This window comes from Mesoplodon densirostris, chromosome 8 (genome assembly GCF_025265405.1).
Source record: "Mesoplodon densirostris isolate mMesDen1 chromosome 8, mMesDen1 primary haplotype, whole genome shotgun sequence".
NCBI classification, from domain to species: Eukaryota; Metazoa; Chordata; class Mammalia; order Artiodactyla; family Ziphiidae; genus Mesoplodon; species Mesoplodon densirostris.
Genome location: NC_082668.1, coordinates 40685151 through 40709060, shown reverse-complemented (window position 1 = coordinate 40709060; position 23910 = coordinate 40685151). Strand labels below are relative to the sequence as shown.

Here is a 23910-nt window from a genome sequence, read left to right as displayed (position 1 = left end):
AGAGGTTGGAAATAGAAAAAGGAGGTAAAGTGGATGCCACAGAAGCGGTAGAGATTTTTCCAAGTAAAAGTTGGGAAAGATAATGGAAAATGGGCAACAGCAAATACTGTATTTCCAAAGTGAAAGGGGGGGTGGAGTGTGAAAGAGCAGATATCTGCGGTCCCACCTTAAGTATCCACATTATCTTGCATCTACAGGACAACAAAGGGTCTCAGGAGGTAGCACTCAGGAGTTTTTATTCTGAATCATCAATCAGAAAAGGACCAGCTTTGCGAAACACACCAAAAACTTCCTTCTTGCTATGCTTATACTTTTCAGTAAATAAAAGTTATGCACACACCCCTAAACTACAAGAAAGGAGAACCTTCCATCAAACAACTTATGATAGGAAGAAATTAACTATTTAAAATGTCTAGCAGACAGACCTTCAAGATGGTGGACGAGCAAGACGTGGAGATCACCTTCCTCTCCACAAATACATCACGAATATATCTACACGTGGAACAACTCCTACTGAACACCTACTGAACGCTGGTAGAAGACCTCAGACCTCCCAAAAGGCAAGAAACTCCCCACGTATCTGGGTAGGGCAAAAGAAAGAAGAAAAAACAGAGAAAAAAGAATAGGGACGGGACCTGCACCAGTGGGAGGGAGCCGTGAAGGAGGAAAGGTTTCCACACACTAGGAAGCCCCTTCGCGGGCGGAGACTGCGGGTGGCGGAGTGGGGGAAGCTTCGGAGCCACGGAGGAGAGCTCAGCAACAGGGGTGCAGAGGGCAAAGTGGAGAGATTCCCACAGAGGATCGGTGCCGACAAGCACTCACCAGCCCGAGAGGCTTGTCTGCTCACCCGCCGGGGCGGGAGGGGCTGGGAGCTGAGGATCGGGCTTTGGTCGGAGCGCAGGGAGAGGACTGAGGTTGGCGGCGTGAACACAGCCTGAAGGGGGCTAGTGTGCCACGGCTGGCCGGGAGGGAGTCCGGGGAAAAGTCTGGCGCTGCTGAAGAGGCAAGAGACTTTTTCTTACCTCTTTGTTTCCTGGTGTGCGAGGAGAGGGGATTCAGAGCACCGCTTAAAGGAGCTCCAGAGACGGGAGCGAGCCGTGGCTATCACCGCAGACCCCAGAGACGGGCATGAGACACCAAGGCTGCTGCTGCCGCCACCAAGAGGCCTGTGTGCGAGCACAGGTCACTCTCCACACCTCCCCTCCCAGGAGCCTGTGCAGCCCACCACTGCCAGGGTCCCGAGATCCAGGGACAACCTCCCAGGGGAACACACGGGGGCGCCTCAGGCTGGTGCAACATCACGCTGGCCTCTGCCGCCTGAAGGATCGCCCCGCATTCCGTACACGTCTCTCCCCCGGCCTGAGTGAGCCAGAGCCCCCTCATCAGCTGATCCTTTAACCCGGTCCTGTCTGAGCGAAGAACAGATGCCCTCAGGCGACCTACACGCAGAGGTGGGGCCAAATCCAAAGCTGAACCCCGGGAGCTGTGCGAACAAAGGAGAAAGGGAAATTTCTCCCAGCAGCCTCAGGAGCAGTGGATTAAATCTCTACAATCAACTTGATGTACCCTGCATCTGTGGAATACCTGAAGAGACAAAGAATCACCCCAAAATTGAGACGGTGAAGTTTGGGAGCAACTGTAGACTTGGGGTTTGTTTCTGCCTCTAATTTGTTTCCGGTTTTATGTTTATCTTAGTTTAGTATTTAGAGTTTATTGTCATTGGTAGATTTATTATGGATTTGGTTGCTCTCTTCCTTTATATATATATATATATATGTATATATATATATATATATATATATAATTTTCCCTTTTCTCCTTTTGTTAGTGTGTATGTGTATGCTTATTTGTGTGATTTTATCTCTAGAGCTTTGCTTTTACCATTTGTCCCAGGGTTCAATCTGTCTGTTTTTGGTTTTTTATTAGTATAGTTTTTAGCACTTGTTATCATTGGTGGATTTGTTTTTTGGTTTGGTTGCTCTCTTCTTTCTTTCTTTTTCTTTCTTTTTTACTTTTAATTTTTTTACTTTTAATGATTTTTTAATAACTATTTTATTTTAATTTATATTATTTTTCTTTCTTTCTTTTTTTCTCCCTTTTCTTCTGAGCCGTGTGGCTGACAGGATGTTGGTGCTCTGGCCAGGTGTCAGGCCTGTGCCTCGGAGGTGGGAGAGCCAAGTTCAGGACACTGGTCCACCAGAGACCTCCCGGCTCCACGTAATATCAAATGGCAAAAGCAATCCCAGAGATCTTCATCTCAATGCTAAGACCCAGCACCACTCAACAACCAGCAAGCTACAGTGCCTGACACCCTATGCCAAACAACTAGCAAGAGAGGAACACAACCGCACCCATTACCAGAGAGGCTGCCTAAAATCATAATAAGGTCACAGACACCCCAAAACACACTACTGGACGCGGTCCTGCCCACCAGAAAGACAAGATCCAGACTCATCCACCAGAACACAGGCACCAGTCCCCTCCACCAGGAAACATACACAACCCACTGAACCAAACTTAGCCATGCGGGGCAGACACCGAAAACAAGAGGAACTACAGACCTGCAGCCTGCGAAAAGGAGACCCCCAAACACAGTAAGTTAAGCAAAATGAGAAGACAGAGAAACACACAGCAGATGAAGGAGCAAGCTAAAAACCCACCAGACCAAACAAATGAAAAGGAAATAGGCAATATACCTGAAAAAGAATTCAGAGTATTGATAGTAAAGATGATCCAAAATCTCTGAAATAGAATGGAGAAAATACAAGAAATATTTAACAAGCACCTAGAAGAACAAAAGGGCAAACAAACAATGATGAACAACACAATAACTGAAGTTAAAAATACCCTAGAAGGAATCAATAGCAGAATAACTGAGGCAAAAGAATGGATAAGTGACCTGGAAGATAAAATAGTGGAAATAACTGCAACAGAGCACAAAAAAGAAAAAAGAATGAAAAGAATTGAGGACAGTCTCAGAGACCTCTGAGACAACATTAAACGCATCAACATTCGAAGTATAGGGGTCCCAGAAGAAAAAGAGAAAAAGAAAGGGACTCAAAATATTTGAAGAGATTATAGTTGAAAACTTCCCTAATATGGGAAAGAAAATAGTCAATCAAGTCCAGGAAGAGCAGAGAGTCCCATACAGGAAAAATCCAAGGAGAAACATGCCAAGACACATATTAATCAAACAATCAAAAATTAAATACAAAGAAAAATACTAAAAGCATCAAGGGAAAAACAAGGGACTCCCCATAAGGTTAAGAGCTGATCCTTCAGCAGAAACTCTGCAAGCCAGAAGGGAGTGGCAGGACATATTTAAACTGATGAAAGGGAAAAACCTACAACAAAGATTACCTTACTCAGGAAGGATCTCATTCAGAGTCGATGGAGAAATTAAAACCTTTACAGACAAGCAAAAGCTAAGAGAATTCAGCACCACCAAACCAGCTTTGCACCAAATGCTAAAGGAACTTCTCTAGGCAGGATACACAAGAGAAGGAAAAGACCTACAGTAATAAACCCAAAACAATTAAGAAAATGGGAATAGGAACATACATATCGATAATTACCTTAAAAGTAAATGGATTAAATGCTCCAACCAAAAGACATAGACTGGCTGAATGGATACAGAAACAAGACCTCTATATATGCTGTCTACAAAAGACCCACTTCAGACCTAGGGACACATACAGACTGAAACTGAGGGAATGGAAAAAGATATTCCATGCAAATGGAAATCAAAAGAAAGCTAGAGTAGCAATTCTCATATCAGACAAAATAGACTTTAAAATCAAGACTATTACAAGAGAAAAAGAAGGAAACTACATAATGAGCAAGAGATCAATCCAAGAAGAAGATATAACAATTGTAAATATTTATGCACCCAACATAGGAGCACCTCAGTACATAAGGCAAATGCTAACAGCCATAAAAGGGGAAATCGACAGCAACACAATCACAGTAGGGGACTTTAACACCCCACTTTCACCAATGGACACATCATCCAAAATGAAAATAAATAAGGAAACACAAGCTTCAAATGATACATTTAACAAGATGGACTTAACTGATATTTATAGGACATTCCATCCAAAAACAACAGAATACACTTTCTTCTCAAGTGCTCATGGAACATTCTCAGAATAGATCATATCATGGGTCACAAGTCAAACCTTGGTAAATTTAAGAAAATCGAAATCGTATCAAGTATCTTTTCTGACCACAACGCTATAAGACTAGATATCAATTACAGGAAAAATTCTGTAAGAAATACAAATACATGGAGGATAAACAATACACAACTAAATAACCAAGAGATCACTAAAGAAATCAAAGAGGAAATCAAAAAACACCCAGAAACAAATGACAAAAAAGGACGACCCAAAATCTATGTAATGCAGCAAAAGCAGTTCTAAGAGTGAAGTTTATAGCAATACAATCCTACCTGAAGAAACAAGAAACATCTCAAATAAACAACGTAACCTTACACTGAAAGCAATTAGAAGAGGAAGAACAAAATAACCCCATAGTTAGCAGAAGGAAAGAAATCATAAAGATAAGATCAGAAATAAATGAAAAAGAAATGATGGAAACAATAGCAAAGATCAATAAAATTGAAAGCTAGTTTCTGCTCAATGTTATGAAACAACCTAAATGGGAAAAGAATTTGAAAAAGAATTGATACATGTGTATGTATAACTGAATCACTTTGCTGTACACCTGAAACTAACACAACATTGTTAATCAACTATACTCCAATATAAAATAAAAAGTTTTAAAAAAAGATAATGGAAAACAAAGAGTATACGAGTGTCTTGCTTTTTATTTCAACTTTTTTACAATTAGTAATTTTTGAAAAGTTAAAGGTTGAGGGAAAAAGACAATTTTTTTCAATTTCAACATTCATTAATATTTTTTATTCCCTCTAAGTCTTATTTTCTCCATAAAAGTTTATGTTCCTCAACCTCTTCATGCCCCTTACTGCAGAAATTTCCAGTATAAACGTCCCTTTGGAGACTGGTAGCAATTACAGTTATCTCTGAACTATGCAGTCAATATTCCAAATGTATACAGATCATAATAAAATGTATATTTAAAAATAATATAAAGCATCAAAAGTTCAATGAACAGGGTCATCCAGTAGATAATACGTTAAAAGCTGAGTGCTCATTTCTGTTTCTGTGCTTTCAATTTCTTTCAAGGCAAGAACTTCAACTATTTCTTCACAGAAAGTTAGAGAAACCCTGTGGTAAAATTCAAAGCTGCCTTTAGCCCAATACTTCCCACCATGTTAACAACAAAGTTCAACCTAAGTTATTACAAGACTGATAGCTGCGTAACCCCACATGTCTTACTACATGTAAAGATCATCTTAAGCTCACCCACAAGATAAGCCAGCGAGTCCAAAGATCAAGAAAAAAAAAGTACCAAAAGCTGCAGGTTAAATCAGTGAGAACTCAACCTAAATTGGGGGAATTGAATCCAAAATTGATGATGACAAAGCAGATGGCACACATATTTCTCTTCTGGCACTCTGCCCAAGAAATAGCAAACCAAGAAGGAATTCTTATGCAACAAATGAACATATTTTAGAGATACTAACTCAAAAACAAAACAAAACAAAACTTAACATGTTCTTTGATTTTTTATTTCTTATGTCCTTATCATCAAAGAAAGTAGGGGATTAATGAGCAAATCAATTTAAAGGTCAGCTTTCTCAACTCTGAAACACATTTCCAATGGAAAGAGATGCTGCTTTAACCAAATTAACATATGATTTCACAAAACTAATGAAAATCCCTGAATAATAGGCTTGTCACATTTCATTTTCATTTTCTGACCAAAAACTGGTTTTTGCTAAGAACTGCTTCAAACACGTTAATGAATGATCCTTAACAATTGACAGGATAAAGTAAATAAGTAAGGAAGCCAAAATCCAAAATAAAGTTAACTTTCTATATTCCAAAATAATAACAATTGGCTGTGAACAATTAAAGATAATAATTTGTTATAGATTTAAAAGTTTCTTTCGAGCTACAAAGGGCAAATAATATATAGTACATTCCAACAGTCACAATACTATTATACTATGAAATGTAGGGATTACATTCCCTACTTCCAAAATCAGACAGTTTAAAAACTATTTTTGTATATGTTTCAAAATATCAACAATAAAGAAGTTTTGTTTTTCTTTAAATTAGTAAGAGGTTTTATAGTTTATTCCCCCCAGGAAATATCAGGAAAACAAGTTTTAAAATTAAGATGCTTTTTTTTTTTTTTTTTTTTTGTGGTATGCGGGCCTCTCACTGCTGTGGCCTCTCCCATTGCGGAGCACAGGCTCCGGACGCGCAGGCTCAGCGGCCATGGCTCATGGGCCCAGCCGCTCCGCGGCATGTGGGATCTTCCCGGACCGGGGCACGAACCCGTGTCCCCTGCATCGGCAGGCGGACTCTCAACCACTGCGCCACCGGGGAAGCCCTAAGATGCATTTTAAAATTCTCACTTCTGCAGCAAATCCATACACTGAGAATATCTTGCCAAATAAATGAACTGCTTCTAGCGATGACCTATTTCAAAAGAAAAATCTAACTAAAATTTGTGCGACTGAAATTAAATGGACTCTAATGGACTACTTACCTCAAAACCTACTTATGCGTTATCTACATTAAAGCCATTATGAGAAATAGCATGAAATACTGTTCATAAATAATACTTTGTTTAAAAATAAGCTAAAACAAAAAGCCTAGAGGTTATATTTCTATAATACCTGTGGTCTTCACCTACTTAGCTCAGTATCTTTTATTGTTTCAAATAAAACAGTATAATTTCCTGAAGTAAAATAAGCATTGCTTAAGAGTTCTGTAAGCACTGAAAAACAAGAAAGCAATATTTACTCTTGTTCTTTGAAAAATATCTTCATAGTTAACATTTACTGAGCATGTTTCATACGCCAGAAACTGAATGAATAATTTATATGTATTACTTTACCTAACCCTGAAGACAACCCTCTAAGGTAGATACGATTACTATCATTTTAGAAATGAGAAAAGTAAAATTCAGAGAAGTAACTGTGGCAGATCACTAAGCATTGCCCAAAATCTAATCTTTCCTTTCCTAGTAACAGAGGTATAGCTGGGCACATGGCCATCCAGCCCCCATTCAGTTCGTTGTGGTCATACACCAAGTTCTCACCAATGGTTCTCACTGGTGAACTAAGTTCCCTCGTGAGTGGAGGTGATATATGCACCTTCCATGTCATGTGCTTCTCTCCCTTCTCACAGTGGAACACAAATGTAGAACTGAGGCAACTTCAACCATTCAGATGATGACAGAGCCCTAAGGGATGGCAGAGAACCAAAATAAAAGAAATAAGCAGTGCTCAAAGTGCCTATCCACCCTGGACTATCGTCCACCTGTGAAATAATGGAAAAAATACATACCGTAGTCTCTGGTCCTGGTTCCTGACACAGAGCTCCTGAAACCCTTATAATTTCCAGGTGAAAGGAGCATTTCCTGGTCTAATGAGGTAACTCTGGGTGAGCTCCTGAATGAGGGCTGGTCACCAGAAAGAACAAGCCATGATTAGAAGTTTGGACTTTTCAGCCCCGCCTCCCATTCTCTTGAGAAGGGAGAAAGGCTGAAAATGGACTTAATGATCTGTCATGCCTACATGATAAAGCCTCCATAAAAATCCCAATTATATGGGGCTCAGAGAGCTTCCAGGTGGGTGCGCACATCCACATACTGGGAGCATGATGTACCCCAACCCACACGGAAAGAAGCTCCTGCACTCAGGACCCTCCCAGACCTGAGAGGGTCCTTCATATTTCTCTTCATCTGACTGTTCATCTGTACCTTTTATCATATCTTTTAATGAGCTGGTAAACAAAAGTAAATGTTTCCCTGAGTTCTGTGAGCTGCCCTAGCAAATTAATCTGATCCAAGGTGGGAGGAGGTCCTAAGAACCTCTGATTTGCAGCCAAGTTGGACAGAAGTTGTAGGTAACCTGGGGACCTACTTCTTGCCCTTGGCATGTGAATTGGGGGGACAGAGTCATGGGACTGAGCCCTTAACCTGTGGGATCTGATGCTATCTCCAGGTAGATAGTATTAGAACTGACTTAAACTGTAGGACACCCAGGTGGTGTCCCAGAGGATTGCTTATTGGGGGAAAACCTCCAAGCATTTGGCAACTAGAGGCATCAGAAGTGTTCTATGTGAAAGAAAAGGAGACACACAGGGGGGAAGGAATGAAGTTTTTCCAAAACGCTCTTTCAGGTAAAAACAAGAGAAATATTAGAGAAAATGTTAGCAAGCAGTGAGCTTCTATCTTTAGAGCCACTGTTTTAGGGAAGTGTCAATTATACCAGCTTAGCTCATACTCAGAGAATCTTAGAAATTGGTAACAGAAATGGGGTGCTGATATTATACAAATATAAAATAGGAGGCACTGGCTTAGCAATTGGGTGCTAGGTAACAAGAAAGAAGCTACTGCTAACTGGAAAAGGTTATAAACTAGTGACCCTTGTTTGTCACAGTAAAGTAGTTGGTGAATCTGTCACCTGAGACAATCTGTAAGGCAGCTGAACAACATGCCTATAGAACCTACTGATCTAAGAAAAGTAGATGGAAAGTGCAGGAATGGGTTATTTCTGTAATTTCCAGGTATTCAACCAGAATTAACTGTCTAACATTGATGGGGCTATTGTCACAAAGAACTCCTGGAACTAACTGCATACATTCTTTAGCAAAAGTCTAAGACTTTCTTACCTTATACAATAAAAATATCAGTGTTAAGATGCCTTAGTACATCTATTTCTAAATTAGTTTCATCCTTCCCTCAATGAGAATTGAACAGAAAGCACTAAATAAAACCTTCTCACATTTTGGAAAATGAGAAATGGAGTATTTTATTTCCCAAAAAATTTCTTAGAGGAAAACAAATTTTTAATCTTATATACCACAGTTATCCAGTAAATCTTTTGTTTCACTTTAATATTACACACATCTAAAAATACAACAATTAGTAATATATTATTTCAAACACACTTCCTTTAGAAATGTTTAATTATTTTAATTGGAGATTTTGTATATTTTGCTTCACTTGTTCTCTCTCTGTCTCTCTCTCTTATTATCTTTACATTATCTTTACATTTCCAAATTTAGCTAAGGATTTGTTAGAATTTCATTCAAGGTCAAGTTGTGTGTTTCTTTAAAAAACTAGGAAGTCATAATCCTCAAATATATGTGTAAATAAAAATTCAGTGTTATGTTAGTTATTATATGAAACTTTGGTTCCTAAAAGTGCTGTCAATTTAAAGACTCACAGTACTTTCACCCACCCCCACCTACTACAAAATGGAGACTAGATGTATGAATAAAATTAAGTAAAAGAAAGAGCCTAAAAAAGCACTAGTCGGGCTTCCCTGGTGGCGCAGTGGTTGAGAGTCCGCCTGCTGATGCAGGGGACACGGGTTCATGCCCCGGTCCAGGAAGATCCCACATGCCGCGGAGCAGCTAGGCCGGTGAGCCATGGCCGCTGAGCCTGCACGTCCAGAGCCTGTGCTCCACAACGGGGGAGGCCACAACCGTGAGAGGCCCGTGTACTGCAAAAAAAAAAAAAAAGAACTAGTCAAAAAACTAAGAAAAATTATAGAAATAAAACTTTGTCTCAAATGTCATCTTCTTGATAAACACCAAAATTTATCCAAGAAATGCCTGCTACTTTCTATTCCTAAATATATTTTCCCAATAGCCTACTTATTTAACAGTGAAATTTAGACACGATGTTGTGTTGGTTGCTTATTCAGAAGAACTATAATGATTCTTATCCCTACATTCTCCTGAAATTTTAGGTTTCAACTAGAATGAGAAGTTGGATTCCATTTAAGTTTGTAATTTACTCATTTCCTAACCCCTGACATGGCTTCAAGTCATTTAAAATTTTTTAAACTTTAGCAGCTTAAAAATGGGAGAACAAGAGAGATAATGTCTGTGTCTGAGCAGAATCAGGAAAGAATACTTAGTTGTGCCTAATGAAAATGTATTATATAGCAAAATTTGAGACAGTCAGTTAAAAAAAACTATCAAATGGGATATTTCTGTAGATGCTTCCATTCAAAACAACAACAAAAAAATAATTATATACTCAAAAGAATTGAAACCAGGTCTCAAAGAGATATTTGTACACCTACATTCACAGCAATGAATTCAATAGCAATTCAATAGCAAAAAGGTGGAAACAACCCACGTGTTTATTGATGGATGAATGTACAAACAAAATATGACATATCCATGCAACAGAATATTACTCAGCCTTAGAAAGTAAGGAAATTCTGACACATGCTACAACATGGATGAACCTTGAAGACATTATGCTAGATGAAATAAGCCAGTCACAAGAAGACAAATATTATATGACTCCACTTATATGAGATACCTGGAATAGTCAAATTCATATAGACAGAAAATAGAATGGTGCTTGTCAGGGCATGGTGTGGGGGGGGTAGGGAGAAATGGGAAGCTTTGTTTAATGGGTATAGACTTTCAGTTTTTCAAAATGAAAAGAGTTCTGGAGATTGTTTGCATAACAATGTCAATGTACTTAACATTACTAAGTTTTACATATAAGAATGGTTATTTAAGGTGGAAAATTTTTATGTTACGTGTATTTTACCTCAATTAACTTCTTCAATCTACTCATGGATTTTTTTTTAAAAAGCATGTACCTATGGGAGGGGTGAACAAAACAGAGATAACAAAGATGAAAAAATAAAAATTACGTTTCAAAATCTTGAAAGCAAGCAAGAAGCTAATCAAAGTATAACATCACAAGTGTAGTAGGCAGTTGTAAAATTCAGTAGGAGGGAGAAGCACTTCCAGAATGGCCAAGTAAGGACCCCCAAAAATCTGATCCTCCATAAAAGCAATGAGAACACTGGCAAAAATTGTCAAAGTCAACTTTTTCACAATTTTGGAAATGAATGAAAGGCTTACTACATTATGAGAATGATTAAGGCACAAAAACTGGCCATGTCACAATAAGTACAGTGAGCTTAGTGGCATTTTCATTTTCCCTATTTCCAATCACTTTCTCCCCAGCATCACAATACCCCTAAAAATCAGCATCATTACAGCCACAGTGACTGAAAAAACCCATAATCTAGCAGGCAACGGAGAGAGCAAATGGGTTTGGAGTTCCACAAAATGGCTCTATCCCAGTGAATTGTCACTATTTGACCTGGCAGTTACTTGGAAAAGCCCTACTCCCAGGGCTTGTGTTTATTGGACCTAACTCAGAGATCACTCAATGGAAAAAGCTCTAGCCCCATAGCATTTGTTGAAAACACTCAGCTGCAATTGTTTAACAATACAGATGTCTATGGCAGCAATACCAGCTGGAGCAAAGAAGAGGCTGGCTTAAAAACTTAAAAGAGAGATCTGGAGAACGAAATGTCCATGGACGGATTTGAAAGGCTCTGACATATTCCTTATGATTTAAAAGACCACATTCACATGCAGCAATATGCACATACCTAAGAAATATCTCAGGAGACCCCATTCTTTCAGCTCTGGCTGATCTTGAGGCTCTGTGCATGCAGGAAATGAAGGCTACAGCACAGTTGTCAACTGCCTGGCTACTTGTTGAAGGCGTGCCCCAACATGCACATAGAGCTGCTCAGCAAAGACTGAGATACTTATTGGTTTCAGACATTTAAGGAAATCTCTATCTAATCATTAACTGACCACTAAGGGAACAAAGCAAAAATTCAGTAGCCACATATGACAAGAATGTAGACTTTCCAGAATTTATTCAGTAAAGTCAGTAAATAAACAAAAAACAGCAACAAAGAGCAAACACACCAAACCTTGGGGAGGTAGGACAATTTGATTTTCAGAGTTGCCATATGATATTATTTGAAATGCCCATTTTTCAGTAAAAACTTAAAGCATACACAAATAAACAGGAAAGTATGGCCCACACACATGAAATAAAGTAGTTAAACAAAATATGTCCCTGAGAAGCCCCGATTTGGGGCATCCTAGACAAAGATTTAAAAATACTAAAAATATGTTCAAATAACTAAAGGAAACCATGTCTAAAGAATTAAAGGAGAATTTAAAAACATTGTTTCACCAAACAAAGAATATCAATATAGGGATTTCCCCTGGCGGTCCAGTGGCTAAGACTTTGCTTTCCAGTGCAGAGGGTGCAGGCTCGATCCCTGGTCAGGGAGCTAAGATCCCACATGCCTCGTGGCCAAAAAACCAAAACATAAAACAGAAGCAAGGTTGTAATAAATTCAATAAAGAGTTTAAAAAAAGAATATCAATATAGAGATTAAAAATTATTTTTTAAAAGAACCAGATTAAAATTCTGGTGTTGAAAAGTACAATACCTGAAATGGAAAATTCACTAGAGGGGTTCAACAGCAGATTTTAATAGGCAGAAGAAAGAATCAGTGAACTTGAAGATATGTGGATTAAGATTATCCAGGTTTAGGAACAGAAAAGGAAAGAAGAAAAATTAACATAGCCTCAGAGACCTATGAAACTACAGATATTGTATCATGCCGTGCACACTGGGAATTCCAGAAGGAAAGGAAAGAAACATTATTTGAAGAAATAATGGCCAAAGACTTCCCAAATTTGATGAAAACATTAATCTATACAACCAAGGAGTTCAATAAACTCAAAGTAGGATAACTAAAAAGAATCCACACCAAGACACATCATAGTCAAAATGTCAAAAGACAGAGAGAAACTTGAACACAGCAAGAAAAAGTCTCATCACAACCAAAGGATTCTCAATAAGATTAACAGTTGATTTCTCATCAGACGCTATGAAGGCCAGAGAGCATTGGAATAACACATTCAAATCAGTGAAATTTTTAAAAGTTAACCAAGACTTCTATATCCAGCAAAATTATCCTTCAAAAATGAAGAAGAAATTAAGACATTCCCAGCCAAGCAAAACCTGAGAGAATCCATCACTATCAAATCTGTCTTACAAGAAATACTAATGGGAGTTCTTGAGGCTGAAATAAAAATCACTAAATATTAACTCAAATCCACATGAAGACATAAAGAGAATTGGAAAAGCTAACGACATAGTTAAATGCAAAGTACATTATAAATGTATTTTTGTTTACAACGCTTTTCTATTTAAAAACAACTACATAAGACAATAACTATAAAAGTGTTAATGATGGGCTTACAATGTATAAAGCAAGGAATTAAGCCATATTGAAGTAAAGTTTTTGTATACTTTTGAAAGAAGTTGAAATTGATCTGAACTAGATTGTTTTAAATTAAAAATTTCACTGTTAATAACCAGGCAACAACTAAGAAAATAACTCAAAAATTATCATAACAATATTATCAGGAATGACAGAATAAAGGCCTATGAAAATTATCTTCTCCAGAAAAGCAACAACAAGAAAATTTAAATGGCACACTACAAAACATATATATTTAATGAAAGTAATGGAGGAACTGAGGAACAAATAAAACATAAGACACACAGAAAACCAACAGCAAACAAGGCAGATATATATCCATCTGATAAACAGTAATTACATTAAATGTAAATAAATTAAACACTCCAATCAAACATTTGAGTTAAACACTCACCAAAAGGCAGAGATTGGCAGAATATATTTTTAAATGATTCAACTACATGCTGTCTAAAAGAGACAACTTAGATTCAGAGACACAAATGGGTAAAAGTAAAAGGATGGAAAAAGACACATCATGGGAACAGTAACTAAAAAAAGAGACGGAGTGACAATGCCAACAACAGACAAAATAGACTTTAAGGCAAAAATGGTAATGGGAGAAAGAGTATTTTATAAAGATAAATGGGTCAATTCAAAAGGAAGACATAATGATTACAAACATGTATGTTACAAGGGGCTGCAAAATACATGAGTAGAAACTGACAGAGTTGAAGGGAGAAAAAGACAATTTAACAATAATAGTTAAAGATGTCAATACTCCATTTTCCATATTGGATTGAACAATTAGGAGATCAACAAGGACAGATATGCACCAAAATCACAAGAAAGAAAAAAAAAGATACTTGGGCTTTATCAGAATTACAAACTTTTGCGCTTCAAATGACACTGTCAAGAGAGTGAAAAGAAAATCCAAAAAACATAAGAAATATTTTCAAGTCATATGTCTCATAAGTGTCTAGAATCCAGAAAGTTACAAAAAAAAATCTGTACAACACAAAAATTTTTAAATAAATAAATTTATTTTAAAATTAGCAAAGAATTTGAAGAGACATGCCTCCAAAAAATATACACAAATAGCCAATAACCACACAAAAAGATGCTCAACATCATGAGTCATTACAGAAAAGCAAATCAAGACCACAATGAAATACCACTTCATACCCACCAGAATGGTTAAATCAAAAAGAAAAGCAATAACAAGCGTAGGTAAGGATATGGAGAAATCGGAACCCTCAGACATTGCTGAGTAAAATGTAAAATGGTGCACTCACTTTGGAAAACTGTTTGGCAGAGCCTCAAAATGATAAACATAGAGTTACCATATGACCCAGCAATTCCACTCCTAGGTGTATACTCAAGAGAACTGAAAACATATATCTACACAAAAACGTTTACACAAATGCTCATTGCAGAATTATTCATAATAGCCAAAAATTGAGAACATCTCAAATGTCCATCAGCTGATGAATGGATAAAAAAATGTGGTATATATACAATAAAATTTTATTTGGCTATACAAAAGAACGGCATGCTAACACATGCTACAATATGGATAAACTTTGAAAACATTATGCTAAGTGAAAGATGCTAGTCACAAAAAGCTACATATTATATAATTCCACTTTTATGAAATGTCTACAAGAGGCAAATCTATAACGACAGAAACTAGAGTGATGGTTGCCAGGGGCTGGAGGCAGGGGAGATGAGTGACTGCTAAGGGCACTGGACTTCATTTGAGGGTGATAAAAAGGTTCTGAAATTACAGGGTGGTGATGGTTGCACAACTTTGTAAATATACTAAAACCCACTACATTGTACACTTTAAGATGATGGATTTTATGCTATGTGAATTATATCTCAACAAAGCCATTACTTTTTTAAACCAGTAAGGAAAATGAATACCTACAGAATGACTCACCAAGATAGAAAATAAACTATATTCTGTCTTATAATCAGTACAGATCAATGACCCAGACTGCGGTGGATGTAAAGATGATAATAATGTAAAGATGAATAATAAACAGTGCTAATCTTTAAGGTATTTAGTTTTTAACAAGAAGTATAATCAACAACAAATCTTTGGAAAGAATTTTGATTCCTTCACCTAGTTTTCACTCTCGAAATATATAAAATGCTAATTTTACCATGACAAACTTTAATAGAAAACTCAATTCCAGCAAACTTTAAATATTAGCCAGGACTTCCCTGGTGGCACAGTGGTTAAGAATCCACCTGCCAATGCAGGGGACATGGGTTTGATCCCTGGTCTGGGAAGATCCCACGTGCCGCAGAGCAACTAAGCCCATGCACCACAACAACTGAGGCTGCACTCTAGAGCCTATGAGCCACAACTACTGAGCCCATGTGCCACAACTACTGAAACCCACATGCCTAGAGCCCGTGCTCTGCAACAAGAGAAGCCACTGCAATGAGAAGCCCGTGCGCTGCAAGGAAAAGTAGCCCTCACTCACCACAACTAGGGAAAGACAGCACGCAGCAACGAAGACCCAACGCAGCCATAAATAAATAATTTTTTAAGTATGTTTAAAAAAAATTTTTTAATAAATAAATATTAGCCACCACCTAAATTTAACAACCAGATGCTAAAGGTAAATTAACTCGAATTCTATCTCCAGTCACACTTCTCTCCAAGCACAGTAAGTTCCAAGCTGTGGTCCAGCCTCCCAGCTCTGTTGCACCATGTGATCCTAGCTTGGGGGTGCCAAGAAATTTCCATGACCTCATTTCCTCACCCTGGACCCAACTCCATGCTTACTTCCCCTTCAGATTTTACAGGGCCAAAATTTTATGCCTTTAGGCATCTAACTCTTTCTTTCAAACACCATTAGTTACTGAGGTTCTTCAGACATACATTTTAAATCAGGTCATCAAAGCAAGTGCAGCTCCCTTCTTTTATGTCTTTTTATTTCTTTTATTTAGTAAAGATCCAAAATGGTCCTTACCAGGACCAAAAGGCCTCTCCCTGTGTTTGGTGCCCTGCTCTAAAAAACCCAGGTATTCACACCACCACATATGTTTTGTTGCTCCAGAACAGGGGTTACAAAACAGATGCAGGCAGCATATGAATTTTGTTTGGCCTGAGCCATTCTAAAAACATTTTAATTACCAACATACTATACCCAAGAGATGTTTTATGTACAAACTTATATTTTTAGCTTCATTTGAAAAATCCAACGATTTGGCCATCCTGCACCCAAATTCCCATGTGGCAACAACTGGGTGACCTGAGTGGTGACACCTCCTTCCCCTCCGATGAAGAATGCCTCTCCATGATCCTCACCACTCCACGAGGTTTCCGTGCACAGCACTTTAAGCCAGTTTCACTTGTGTCCTGCTGGCTCTGGAGGGGTTGGAGTATGAGAACCGAGTCCAAATCCAGAGAGTTAGAAGTTGTTTCTAATCATAAAGGGAAGACCTTTTCCCTTATATTTGGTTTCAGGTTGCATGGCCAATTTCCTCTACTTTTGCCAGGCTCTCCTAGTTTCTCACTCCAAACTGCTTCAACTTCCTGTAATCACCATCATGTCTAACATCTGTACCACTCACTTACTTAAATTACCCTGGGGCACTCCTACATAATTCTGGCCTGGCAAGAAGCAGTGTTAATTCCAGGCCAACATGACAGAAAGCACTGAGGATCTCACCCACAGACCAATGAAATCTTCATTTCCAGACTCACTTCTCTTTGAAGATAAATGCTCCTCCTAAATTTCTGAATTTTGTGTTAATAATAAAATGCTTCTCAAACTTTACTGTGTATAGAACATATCTGAGGATGTTGTTAAAATGCAGATTCTGACTCAGTAGGTCTGGCTTCCGGGTGATGCTGATGCCACTGGTCTGTAGACTACACTTTGAATAGCAAGGAGTTAAAAGGCTTACAAAGGAAGAAGGAGGTTTCTGATATGGGAATTATCTCAATGAATCAGACCTCCAAGACTTGACTTTCTGCCATTTTAAAACTATAAAAATAGTAATCTTTTAGCATCTGTGCCAACTTAAAATCTGATTTATATAAATAATAGCCTTTCATAATGGTCCATGAAAAAGAAACACGTGGTTCCTTCAGCCATGAGGCATTGATCATTGTATATGTATTCACTTCATGATCAATACTGGGCATTATACAGAGGTATCAGCCAAGTTTCCATACCTTCAGAGAACTTAAAGTCTAGTTGGCAAAAAGACTAATAGCAAACAAAATAAGCAGTGCACCACCTAAAGCAGCAGATGATTAAGATCTTAATTGCTATAAGATAGTGATTCCCAAGAGTGGGGCATACTAGCATGTGGGGGGAAGGTATCAAACTAAACACACTGCCCTCAATCCCCTCCCAGATTAGGATACTCACTCTACCCCCAACCTTATTGCCAATCAATGACAAAGGAAGCTACATTTACTTCTAGAAATGCCATATTCTTCATAAGAGTAAGATGGGGGGGAAATGATGAAAAGCACCACTTTTAAATGACACACAGAAAAGTAGGTAGAACGGGTAGGCATTCCAGGTGGGAAGTGTTCCTGTGGTAGAAGTGCTGAGGTGGAGATGAGTCTGGGGTATTTATACAATGGAAAGAGGACGTGCCTACTGTGAGTAAACCAGAATGCTCCACTTACCACCGCCCCGTTCTAGGTGGAGGAAGCATGGAAACAATCTCCTAAGAACTGGATGACCACCGTTAACAACCTTGAAAAGATATTCCTTCATACAAAGGCTGAACTAGTTTGCCTCTCAGGTCCCTTCCAATTTTTCCTCAGCTGCAGAACAAAACTTCAATTTTCCTCTAACATGGAATTCTAACCTGAATCACGTGCCTTGCCTGATGTTGACCATGAGAAATGAGTGAAGAGAATGTGAACATGTAGAAGTGGATGTGTATAAATTGAAGAAAAAGAGAGCCTAAGTCATCGCGTCGGGTTAAATTCTATGGCTGCTCTACACCCCTGGTTCTTTGAGACGGCTCCCGAAGGTCTTATTTTCAACTCTGTCGTCAATCATCTTTGCGACTCTTCTCTGAGCCCTGTCCAAATTATCCTCATCCCTCTCACACAGGCAAATGATGAATTACACTCCAGGTCTTCCCTGACCACCCCATGTAAAGGAAGTCTCAGTTATACTTCCTTCTCTATCAAGGTCCTCCTCTACAAAGCACTTATCACACCTTCAACTATGTTTTCTTCACTTTTTACTCACAAAATATTTCAAAATTACATTCAGAAGATCATACAGTTCAGAAGTTAATATATAATAAGTAGCAGAAATACCACCACCCTAATGTAAAACTGTTTACATTTCTGCCACATTTGCTTTGCAATTACATCTTTACTTGTTTATTCACATTTTTGTTACCATTGCCTATATCCTAATTCAATTTTCTGTTTTATCTGGTTAGGGCCATGTCTGAATACTGACCTCTTTTATAACTATCACTCAGCACAGAGCCTGGCACATGTAAGATTCTCAAAGTTTGTTCAATGAATAATGCATGAATGACTTCTGTCCTAGAATGAAATAATGGCCATCACTACGGAAGAGTTATTAGACAAAAGACAATGACTCCATCTTTATTAAAGTCCAAAAAAAAAGAGAGAAATGAGTTTTTTTTTCTTTTTCTTTTTTTTTTTGGCCTCACCTGAGGCTTGTGGGATCTCAGTTCCCCAACCAGGGATTGAACCCGGGCCACAGCAGTGAAAGCCCAGAATCCTAACCACTAGGCCACCAGGGAACTCCCCAAGAAATGGACCTTTATTGAAGGATGAGGGTTAAAATTTAAATGTGTGCTATAACTGGATATTCCACATTAGAGGGGGTTAGCTGAACGAGAAACAGAACTTCCCTAGAGGCCCTTATCCCTCTTGCCCTGGATAGCACACATATCTGCTAAAAGACATGGACAGAGAGGAGATGAGCTCTCAAAGTATCTTCTAGTTTAAAGATGCTAACTCAATAGCTTAAAGAGGGAAAGAAAAAAAGAAGAGAGGGAGGCAGGGAGGGGAGAAAAGAAGGAGAGAAGAAGGGAGGGAAGGGAAGAGAGAGGGAGGAAGGAGGGAAGGAAGGACAGGAGTCCTATGCAAAGAACCCTAGACCACTAGAGAACATTTGTATTTCTTCTAGGTTAGGTTGGAGGCAATACAGATCGTGTTCTGAAAACCCTCGAGTATCCAGTCCATTTGTCTGAAATGAAGCCAAGCTTAAGGAAAAAGTATAAGAAAAGTCATGTCCAATTGTCAGACTTCTCCACCTCCTTTTACCTCTACTCCGGGCCAGCCAGTGTCTTAACACAAAATCCTAAAAGCCTGGGCTCCTCCCACTGTGGTTCCCTACATGCTCTCAAATATTAAGTATACACTTGTACTCTCTCTGCATCAACTTTACTGGATCTAAGTTCTATTCCTTTGTGCTCTTATTCTTCCAATAGGTCACTGAGAGGTATTGTGCTTCTGATTTAAAGGACTGTCCGTTACTGAAAATATTTCCTCAACTCTTTTTTTTTTTAACCTCCTCTACTCTTTATGGTCAATGTGGACCTCCGACTCTCTCTAATGAAAAAAATGTCTCAGTCCTATGACTGTGGTGGATTGTTTTATTTGTTAACAATTCTTCCTTCCCTCCCTGTCCTTGACATGGTTCCCTGTGGGCAGAGGTTAGTACTGAGGCATGCCACTTGATACAAGGGAAATCATTTCTAATCTGCGTCAGGAAGAAACATTTTTCTTGCTCCACAGATATCTTACACCACAGATAAAATATCATATGAGCACCTTTCCCCTAAACAGCCAGGGCACCTCAGCACAGAGAAGCAGCCTTATACTCCCTGCCCATCACTTTGCACAGCACATGCAGGTACTCAGGGGCCGCAACTTGGCTGTACCCAGTTTTCACTTTCTTTTAGTATTTCCTCAAGATCAGAAGGTGCTACATCTTCGCTGTGAATGGAAGAGCATGTGGATTGGCTTCTAGGTACAACGTCTTTTCTTCATGAACCCATCAACTTCTTATCTGTACATGAAACTTATGCTCTGTCAGTCCTGCCTCCTGAGGACTTTTCCAGTCTCATATATAATGGTGAACCAAAAGAAAAATCTCTTCCCCTATAGCACAAGTTTTCAGTGATAAATGAACAAAGCATCACCAAGTGCTCCTCCTTGAACAAATGCCAAAAGCTGATTCATTCTCTGCATGACATTGGTGGTTTCATCCAACCATAAAGTGAAATATCTGCTAGCGTGCACTTGATAGTAATCGCTCTTCCCTACTCCACTGATATTATGCCACAGCCAACCATGTCATTTGACAAAGGAATTCTCTCAATAACTTCTGGTTTCTCTCTAAGGATAATGTTTGTCTTTAACTTTCCAGCTGATTTTCCAGGGGTCTCTTCAATAAAATGACTTATACTTACTTCTGTTACAAGCATCCTTTAATGAAGCTACTAGAGTTTTAATCTCTTACCCACCGTTAGCAGTATAATACATTAATTTTGTAACGGAAAACATCATTGGGTACTTGCCCTGGGAAACTTGAATAGTATAACAAGGAAGCCACTGTGCTTTGTTTGAAAATGACACCAAAACATCCATGGCTTCACAGACAAAGTTTCATAACAGGCAATGACTGGGGACTAGGAGCGAATGGATGGCACGCCCAATAAAAAGCAGTTTTGAGATAGTCATCATCATACTTCCATATGCACTTTTCTATTTCAGCTACTGTTTTGAAATCATCACTCTCACAAGCGTCCTTGTTTTTACACATACAGATACACATTTTATATTTGGAATGGGATTCGGTTCTGTAAGTATGTTTATGACATTCTGAACTGCAGCATTTACATTACTATTTTCATCACTATTTTCACACTGCAATGAACCACTTTTGAGCCACTGATCTATTTTTGTGAAATTGAGATACAATTTAAGACCAGCAACAACAAACTATGCTATTTTAACAAATAAACAATAAGCAAATGACATAAAAAGTATATTAACCAAGATGAAGTGCACCATGATGAAGTGCTTATGAAATGTAAGCTACGTTGACCAGTGCAGTCTTCATAGCATGAACACAATTTTTCATACCATAATAACTTTTAAGAACATAATGGGATTGCTGCTGAAATTATAATTACTCTCACGTCTCAAGGTCCTACATGCTCTGCCACTCCTACACCATCTTTTTGATTCACATTTCGAAGTCTCCCCCAACACCCCACACCCCCTTGTGTTGGTCTTCTTGCTAACCTTTGAACACATCCAAACACATTCTCACCTTCAGGCCTTCGCACTGGCTGTTCCCTCTGCCTGGAACACTCCTCCCCAGGTATCTGTATGAGTAACTTCTGTCACTTCCTTTAAGTCTTTGCTTAAGGTCTCTTTCTTCATGAAAGCTACTCAACTACATCTATCCTGTTCTACTTTCTTTCTTCCAAAGCACTTCTCCCCTTCTACCATGCTATATAATTTGGTTTATTGTGCATCTCCCACTCCTACCCCTCCACTCCCAACTGAAAGAAAACTTCACAAGGGCAGTTTTATTCATTCAGCACCTAGATTCATGGAAGGTGCTCAATAAATAGTAGTTGAATGAATGAATGAATAAGTGAAATTTTTTCACTGCTTTTCCTTTTTAACCACCAATCTGTCTGTGGATCTTACTTTGAGAATTAAACAGAAAATGGAGAACTATCAAATGATTTAAGCAAGAGAACTACAGAAGGTCAGAAGATGATTTAAAGTTTGGAGAGGCTGGACTTTTTTTTTAGTTTAAAAGTCAACCCATGACAAAAATGATGAAAGTCACAATTTTCCAAATGACTAGGTCTTCGTAAGTAGTTAATTTCAACCCCACAATACACATCTCTATAGATATATGATCAATGTTTGTATATATACACATACACATATATGCATACACACATTAGACATATGTTGAACATATCTAGAAGAAGCTAGGGACATTTTTCCATCATATGGGTAGTCTTCATATAAAAGCTAATGACTTAGGTAATAGTTAAGACAACCATCCATCATAATTTTCTTGGGATAGTCCAGTTTATACTGTTTGATCTGGTGCCCCTTCCAGTTAGTATCCCCTTTTACTCTCAAAAGTGTCCTTATCTGAGCAAAAATAACTACATGGTTATCCTACTCATAAAGAAGATACATACATTTCTTCTTCTTCTTTTTTTTTTTTTTTGTGGTACACAGGCCTCTCACTGTTGTGGCCTCTCCCGTTGCGGAGCACAGGCTACGGACGCGCAGGCTCAGCGGCCATGGCTCACGGGCCCAGCCGCTCTGCGGCATATACATTTCTTCTTATTCAAGCATGCCGACCAAGCTTTTGAGGCTTTTAGTGGAGTGGGTGTGGAAAAAGTGACAGCCATAATTAATTGTAACACCTGCTGGCCAGCACTGCAAGTGAACTCTTTCAAACAGGCAATTCTTTAGCCAAGGAACACAGCCATTGTTGAAGTACATGCCACAAGCTTCATATATCTAGCTTTAGAACTCAAATCCCCCACCAGGTCACCTGCACAATCTCCAGCCCCTATAAGAATGTTCACGTGATGAGTGGGCACAGCACATTCTGCTCTGCAAGCCCTTTGTCTGAAAAACTGAGACCCAAACCCAAGACTCTAGTCAAAAGAGAGGGCAGAAAACAAAGGCTCTTCTATTATCCCCGTGGCCCAGAGGGCTTGGAAACTAGGAGAATGTGGAGTCAAGTCTTCACAACGACACATGTGTTTTGGTCTCTCAGTAAATTCCAAGAACTTGACCAAACACTAGATCTTGAAACTTTCATTCATATCTGCAAATGCCATGCACCCATCAGGTCTGCAAACAGAATTTTGTTGAAGCTGCTCTCCCAAATCATAGTTGTCCCAATTCATGCCGGCCCTAGGTAAACAGGTACTCATTCTTACTGTGCTCGAAGACAATAATAACCTGGGCTCAGAGCCAGAGTAGACACTTAATATGTCAAGGAAAAAGCTATTTTATTTCCTATATGTATAAATAGATGACAAGCAACCAATTACGTCAGTCTTTTGTCTTCCTTGCTATTTCTTTTTTCCTTATGCATTTTTGGGGGTTTTGGGGTATATATATATATATATATATATATATATATATATATATATATATATTCCATTGCGGAGCACAGGTTCCGGACGCGCAGGCTCAGCGGCCATGGCTCACAGGCCCAGCCGCTCCGTGGCATGTGGGATCCTCCCGGACCGGGGCACGAACCCACGTCCCCTGCCTCGGCAGGCGGACTCTCAACCACTGCGCCACCAGGGAAGCTCTGGGTTTGTTTTTTTTTTACCTTTCTTACCTTTGCATTTAACAAATTAAAGACTGAAACAAAGCCAGACTCAAAATTTGAAGTCAGGAGAGGGTGGTAAAGAAAATAGTGAATACAGACTGCCAACAAACACATGAAAGGATGCTCAACATCTTTACTCATTAGAGAAATGCAAATCAAAACTACAACGAGATATCATCTCACACCAGTCAGAATGGCCATCATCAAAAAATCTAGAAACAATAAATGCTGGAGAGGGTGTGGAAAAAAGGGAACACTCTTGCACTGCTGGTGGGAATGTGGATTAGTACAGCCGCTATGGAGAACAGTATGGAGGTTCCT

General features: G+C 38.8%; 1 protein-coding gene across 3 annotated transcripts in view; it reads right to left on the bottom strand.

Annotated features, from left to right (window-relative positions):
• The window catches only part of HECW2 (HECT, C2 and WW domain containing E3 ubiquitin protein ligase 2), a 404779-nt gene that overhangs the window by 377391 nt on the left and 3478 nt on the right, over positions 1–23910 (bottom strand). The window contains exons 1-2 of one of the 3 annotated variants that reach the window (XM_060105714.1): positions 7446–7547; positions 7198–7341 (exon numbers count right to left, since the gene is read on the bottom strand). The exons of the other annotated variants lie outside the window; for them this stretch is intronic. The gene's annotated coding sequence lies outside the window, so the exon portion shown is untranslated. Of the gene's footprint in view, positions 1–7197; positions 7342–7445; positions 7548–23910 lie in introns of those variants that run through there. 3 annotated transcript variants of the gene reach the window in all.